Here is a 7889-nt window from a genome sequence, read left to right on the forward strand (position 1 = left end):
CTATCTTTTTCAGGTGCTAGATACCACCATGTGATTGCTCACACTGTGCCCAAACACTGCTTATGAAAGTGGCTGAAATCTTGTAATGTAGCCAAATCTTTTAAGACATTGGCATTCTGGCTGAAAATCCAGCAAGATTTTTTTCGTTCTTTCTTGAAATCAATGATAAGAGCAACTGTCTCATAATATTTGATGTTCTCAAGACAGTTGAGCTGTTTATAAAATGTTATATATGTTTATTTAATTTGGAGGACTCACAGTTGGAATGGGAGATACCATGTAAGGCAGCGGTCTTCAAACTTGGCCCTTTAATGACTTGTGGACTTCAACTCCCAGAATTCCTCAGCCAGTGGGAGTTGAAGTCCACAAGTCATAAAAGGGCCAAGTTTGAAGACTCCTGATGTAGGGCATATGGGTATCCAATTTTTGGCTTTTGTGGGTCACACTGAGTGAAAAGGATTGTCTTGGATTGCTTATAAAACATGTAATATAGTTAATCACATAATGATATAAAAGTTTATGATCCTGTGGGGCCACATTACTAGCTTTCCAGGGCCACATGTTGGACATGCCTGATGTAAAACATAGAACTAAGGATTTGAATGGGTCCCTATTTTATTCCCCTTAATCTTAATTCTTGTTTTAGCTTGGCCTGGTGAGCTTGCTATAGCTTGATTCTGACTTACAGGGCTGTGTGAGCACAGTCATATACTGATGAGGTCCATTCTTTTTCCACAGGAGCCAAGGAGATAATTTCACTCCTTTCCTACAAGCAGCCCTTCGAAGTTTTGTCAGTGGAGGGCAGTGTAGGTCTATGTCTGAAATGATCTGGTAGTAATAACCCTGTATTTGGAAGGAGCACATGAGAATCACATGAATTTCCTAACATGCAAGGTTGCTTTATCTACTAAGTTACAATTCCTCAGTGGGAGGACACAGATAAATTTGCTAAAAAATTGCAGCAAACATTTCAGCTGAGTTAGTAGATTTGTTACATTTCCCCCCCAAGAGAACATTTTACCAGTCAATCAAAATTTGCCCCCCTTCCCAGTAAACAGCATATTATATGTTGTCCCATTTAAACAGTTGTCTATTGCCTAAGGCACATCTCTGCCTATCCTGTATTTATGTATAAGTTAAACCAACAGACTGCATGGATTTATTTTATTGTGAACCACAGCTGCAGCTTGTTGTCAGGCTTATCTGGGGCAAGAAAAGAAAGCAAACAAAATGTTGCCCTTTTTTTCTCCATCAGAACATGGGAAAGGAAACATAGGTTGTTGTTGTTAGTTGCGAAGTCGTGTCGACCCATCGCAACCCCATGGACAACGTTCCTCCAGGCCTTCCTATCCTCTACCATCTTCTGGAGTCCTTTAAGCTCACGCCTACTGCTTCAGTGACTCCATCCAGCCACCTCATTCTCTGTCGTCCCCTTCTTCTGTTGCCTTCAATCTTTCCCAGCATTAGGCTCATCTCCAGTGAGTCCTTCCTTCTCATTAGGTGGCCAAAGTACTTGAGAAACATAGTTAGTCCTTGACTTACAACCACAACTGAGCCCAAATTTTCTGTTGCTAAGCAAGACAGTTATTAAGTGAGCTTTGCCCCATTTTACGACCTTTCTTGCCACAGTTGTTAAGTGAATCACTGCAGTTGTTAAGTTAGCAACACAGCTGTAAAGTGAATCGGGCTTCCCCATTGACTTTGATTGTCAGAAGATGGCAAAAGGTGATCACGTGATCCCAGGAGATTGCAAGTGTCATAAATACGTGCCAGTTGCCAAGCATCTGAATTTTGATGACTTGACCGTGTGGGATGCTGCAGCAGTCATAAGTGTGAAAAACAATCATAAGTCACTTTTTTCAGTGCCGTTGTAACTTTGAATGGTCACTATACGAATGGTTGTAAATTACGGAAGACCTGTACTGTGTAGAATGATAATCGAGCCACTGTTTTATTTCTACAGAGTCCAGAAGGCTATTGTAAATATGGAGGTGAAATAGTCAACTCTCAATCTGCTGTCATCCCACAATATTGGGCTTCATAGAGATGTGTCGTGTGCAGATGTACCCACAAATCATGCAATAACTGCTATTTCATAGCCATCCATCTCTCACAGTGCATAATTTTCTTAGGAGGCACGATTAGCTACACTCGGGTGATGTTCAGCCAACTCTCAAGCTAGGACTTAGTGATTTTGATCTGACATGTGGCAGACCATCATAGGGTTTACTGTTTTTGGAAAAAAGATCCAGTAGTGGTTTGAGCAAACATCTGGAGAAAAGGCAGGCACTTAGTATGAACTTACACTATTATGTTTTATAGTCATTTGATTAAGAAATTAATCAATGTTTATTTATTTAACAAATTTATATGACCTCCCAACTCATATATAGATGAGTCCAGGTGGCTTACAACATTAAAAATTCCTAACATAAAAACCTCAGCTCACCCCCACTCCTGTGGCAGCAGCAGCACAATCAATCACTTGATCAGCTCCATCTCCATTTGTGGTTCTCAGGCATACTGACAAAACCATATCTTCAGGGCATTTTAGAAAAGCAACAAGATGGGCCAACTGTATCTTGGAGAGAATGATGTTCTATGGGGAAGGGGTCACCACCAAGAAGGCTCTTTTTTGTGAACTTACCAGATGCACATCTTTAATCAATGAGACCCATAACATATCCTGACTTCCCATCTTGGTGAGCTGGGTGGATATAATGTGGGGTAATGTTACCTTTGTTCCTAGACTCATAAATGCCAACATAAGCAAGCTACTACTCCAATACACACAGATAAATATACCAGAGAAAGTAGGCATTTTCTTTAATTGTCCCAACAAAGTAAAGATCACCGTCAAGTGAAGCTCCATACATGATGATTTCATGCACTCATTCATGCAGATTTAATGCTAAGCAAACATTGCATTAACTGTAATGAATAAATGAAACAGTGACATTTATTATGGTTCATGAAAACTAACAGAAAGGTAGTGTGCTTGTCCAACTCTGAAACACTGCTTATTTATTTTCAAAATGTACAAAGTTCTGAGAACATATGGTTTAAAATACCTTGTGCCCCTTCTCTGGGAATTCAAGGGGGGCTCCAAAAATCATCAAAATGAAGGCCACAATCACATGAGCGAGTCTTACCCCTTGACTCTTGACTCCCCTCCTCCCCTCTCTATACTTCTTTAAAAGATTTGTTCAGATGAATAGTTTATCTTTTTTATTTGCTTTTTCTCTCTGGAGAACCTCTTATCCAGAGAATGAAATCTAGTGGAAGAAAATGTTTGGTGACTTTCCATAATGTTTCCTCATCAGGTGTCTTTGTAGATATGCTGGCTGACATGATTGAACTATTGACAACCATTGCCCATGTATTTACGGTGTAGTCAAGGTGAGGATTGTAAATGCTTCTAGATAGAACAGCAAACAAATGGAGGGAATTCTTCATTGAAGCCTTTTAAGTGCTTAACACCCCGGCTTAAGAAAAGAAAGAGAATAGTACAAACCTTGAGCAAGATGTGGGAAGGACACATTATTCTTAAACTGTCAAAAGAAATGTGTAGCTTCAGGGCAGACATATTTTTAAAAAAAGGCCTTCTGCATACAAAATGCTTCCAACCTCTGGATTTCTTAGGTGAGCAAAGTCCTTGTTTCTAAGATAAGTCAGTATCAGGAGGAGAGGATCATTAAAACAAAAGGCATTTTTGTTTAAATTAGTTGGTATTGCAAATTGTAATTGGGTTTATTGTGTTTATCTGTTTCTTGTCTATCTGGAAGAAATTATATCTTAACACAATTTTTATTGAAGCCTTAAAAAAAAAGTTAAAAACCAATTCAAACTAATATAAAGGGAGAAAAAAGAAAAAAGGAAAAAATCAAAGACAAATAAAAAAGTACAAGAAAAGAAAAAAGTTTAAGGAAAATAGAAAAGAAATATACAGGTAGCCCTCAATTTACAACAGTTCACTTAGTGATTGTTTGAAGATACAATGGGACTGAAAAAAGTAACTTATGACCATTTTTCACATTTATGATTGTTGCAACATCCCCATGGTCTTTGTATAGGACTACCTGTACAAAGATGTAGCTTCCAATATTCTTTACAGCAGTTATACACACAATTATATTTTAACAGAATAACAGAGTGGAAGGGAGGTCTTCTAGTCCAGAGGTCCCCAACCTTTTGAGCACCAGGGACCGGTTCCATGGACAGATGTTTTTCTGCGGACCGGAGGGGGTGTGGTTTCATGTACTGCCTGCATCCCGCAGATGGAGTTTTGCTTATTTGCACGGACCAGTTTCTGGTATGCTGCGGCCTGGTGCTGATCCACGGACCGGGGCTTGGGGACCCCTGTTCTAGTCCACCCTCCTGTGTAAGGCAGGAGACCCTGTACCATTTCAGACAAATGGCCGTCCAATCTCTTCTTTAAAATCTCCTGTGATGGAGCACCCATAACTTCTGAAGGCAAGCTATTTCCCCTGTTCATTGTCCTACCTGTCAGGAAATTTCCCCTTAGTTCTAGGTTGAATCTCTCCTTGAGCCAACCTTTTATTTTAACCTTTCTTTCTGAAATTACAGCATAATATTCTTCTTTCTATAATCTATCCTGTCTAGCTGGAAAAATTATTCAAGGAAGTACAGGGTGGGAGTGGGTGGAAAATGAAGGTAACATGAAGCTCCTATAAGCTCCACTGGTTCAGAGGTAAGAGTGTTGGCGCAAAGTCATAACCTTATCACCATTTATGAAGCTGATGTAGCAAGCAGCTTTTGTCTCCATGCAACAGAGTGCATTTCAACACAAATTCATTTGACTTAATTACATTTGACTAAAATTTTCTTAGATTTCAGAAAATATTATCGCTCACTTTAAAAGCATTTTAATTTCTCTTATTTTGCATAATACTGTAATTTTTGTATGGGTGTGTGTGTGTGTGTGCCTTTCAGGCAACTATCTGGACTGGTCCCTGCAGTTTTCTTGGCAAGGAAGGGGCTTGTCATTGCCTGCTTCCTAGGGCTGAGAGAGAGGAACCAGTCTAAGGTCACCAGCTGGCTTCATGTCTAAGGGAGGTCTAGAATTCACAGTCTCTGTGTTGTTGGCCTGATGCCTTCACCAGTGCACCAAACTGGCTCTCTGGCTATCATTACTTAATTCCTATTTTTAACAGTTTAAGGCAGTGTTTCTCAACCTTGACAATTTTAAGGCATGTGGACTTCAACTCCCAGAATTCCACAGCCAGCAATGCTGGCTGTGGAATTCTGGGAGTTGAAGTCCACATGCCTTAAAATTGTCAAGGTTGAGAAACACTGGTTTAAGGGCAACAGAGAAAAGATTTTAAAAGACGGAAACAGGTTGGAGCACAGGGCTAAAATAAGTAGGATGAAATTAAATAGGCAAAAATATACAGGTCTGTATCTGGGTATTTGTATCTGAGGCTTTTAAGAAGAGACTGGACAGCCACTGTCTGAAATGATATAGGGTCTCCTGCTTAAACAGGGGGCTGGACTAGAAGACCTCCAGTGTCCCTTCCAGCTCTGTTCTGACTTCTGAAGTCTGAGTAGGACAATGAAAGGCATACCTATAGGATGAGGGAGATCTAGTTTGGTGGTAGGAGGGTGAAAAGGCTCTGGGTATCTTGGTTAAACACACTTAAATATGTGCCAGCAGTATGATATAGCTGCTAAAAAGGTGAATGAGAAGTACAGGTAGTCCTCGACTTACAACAGTTCATTTAGTGACCGTTCAAAGTTACAACAACACTAAAGATGTGACTTATGATCATTTTTCACAGTTATGACCGTTGCAGCATCCCTATGATCACATGATCAAAATTCAGATGTTTGGCAATTGGTTCATGTTTATGACCATTGCTATGTCCCAAGGCCATGTGATCCCCTTTTGTGAACTTCTGACAAGCAAAGTCAAAGGGGGAAGCCAGATTCACTTAACAACTGGATTACTAACTTATCAACTGAAGTGATTCACTTAAACAACTGTGGCAAGAAAGGTCGTAAAATGGGACAAAACTCACTTAACAAATGTCTCACTTAACAATATAAATTTTAGGGTCATTTGTGCTCATAAATCGAGGGTTACCTGTATTAACAGGAGCATAGAATCAAGAGACATAATTTTTCTGCTCTATCCAGTCCCCGTCAGACACCATTTGAAATGTTCTGGGCACCACAATTTAAAAAATGTAGGAATAATTTGGAGCCAAATCAAAGGGGAGCTACTAAGAAGCTAAAGAGTCTGGAAAATAAATTCTCTCAGGGAACTCTGAAGGAAGGGATTTGGCTATGTTTAGCCTACAAAAGTGATAGCTTAAGGAAATATGATATCATCACATGCAACTCATCCACATAACTGTTTTCCTTCCTTCCTGAAGCCAGGAGAAGATAATATTGACATTAATCACATAATCCTGACACTTTATTCTCAATGTGCCTCTGACTCTATGGTTTCCCTGTATGACACTAGAAAGGCAGTGATTGGTAGTTTTCCCAAGTTGAAATTTGAATGTTATCAGCTACAAATCACCATACAGAACATGTGCAGGGATAGTGGTAAGAGCTGGGCAATCATTTTTTTTTACCATTTTTTTTACTGTTGACCTATCAACCTGATGATCAGTGGATGGCAGCAAAGAGATAGCCCAGATTTGTGCAGCCTGATAAAGAAAAAGGATTTTGAGATGGAAATACACTAATCAGTTATGGGAGATTCTAAGATCTATATAATTTTTTCCAAAATGATTATTGTATTTCAATATTTTGACTAGTAGCAGCAGAGTTAGAACTTGGGGCTGGACTTAATTGGGACAGTTCTGAGTTTTTGGTGAAGGAAGTTGTGGGGAAATATTAATAAACCCACAAAACCACAGTTACATACATTATGTGTGAGCGGGACAGCACACCAGGGAATGGATGGAAGGGGCAGTTCCACAGCAAACTGTCAACATGCCACAGATTGTCTAACTTTCCAACTCCTCTTATTTTAGGGAAGGAGATCCCTGCCCCTGACCACTTCCCCTCAAGTGTCTTCCTCCTTGAATCACAGATTGCCTGGATGGGAAATACTACTTCCATGGCAGAATATCCTCAAAGAACTTTAAGTTGTCTCAACCAGGTGGATGATGTATTATGCGGATATGCCCTTGATAAATGATGAGTGGGGCATCTTCATGTTGCAGTAAGCAGACTGTGTGTAGATCAGACATATAAGAGAGAGCTCTGCTTTGCTGGAAGTTTTTAAGCTGAGTCTGGACAGTCCTGTGACATAGATGCTATCTATGCTGTGCAAGAGCTTAGACTAGATGACATTAATGGTGAATTCCAAGTCTATGAACCCACCATCCTTTTAATATGTGGCAATGTAGATAAGAAAATATCTTTGCAGGTGTTTTAATTTTATATAAAGACTAGATGGAATCTTGGGCTACAAAGCTGGGTGCAAAATTTTTGGGAGTCTTTATTTCCCCAATTGCCCGGTGAATGCTCTGAAAGGGCATATGGCTTTACTCATGTCATACTATATCATTTGGCATCATCAAAATAGCATGGATGGAAAAAGGCCAGATACAAGAAATGTGGACATGTGGGAAAAGTGTTGCTTACTTTTCATTCAATATTACAATATTTCCTTCTCCTAGGTTATTTATATGTTAAGTATTCATTCATTAATTAAATCAATGAAAATGGCTGCCCATCTTGCAGATTTGACTCTGGATGTCTAACAACAACAAGAAAAAAATAATGACAAAAACAATAAAACCTGTGACAGTTGTTGAGATCAAATATTCAAAAGGCACAATATACCGCGGCCATCTAACCTCCCAACTCCTAGCCCTGGAGCACGTCCAAGTCTTTAACCCTTTTCAGAA

This window comes from Crotalus tigris, unplaced genomic scaffold (assembly GCF_016545835.1).
Source record: "Crotalus tigris isolate CLP2741 ecotype Arizona unplaced genomic scaffold, ASM1654583v1 scf7180000018485.2372832, whole genome shotgun sequence".
NCBI classification, from domain to species: Eukaryota; Metazoa; Chordata; class Lepidosauria; order Squamata; family Viperidae; genus Crotalus; species Crotalus tigris.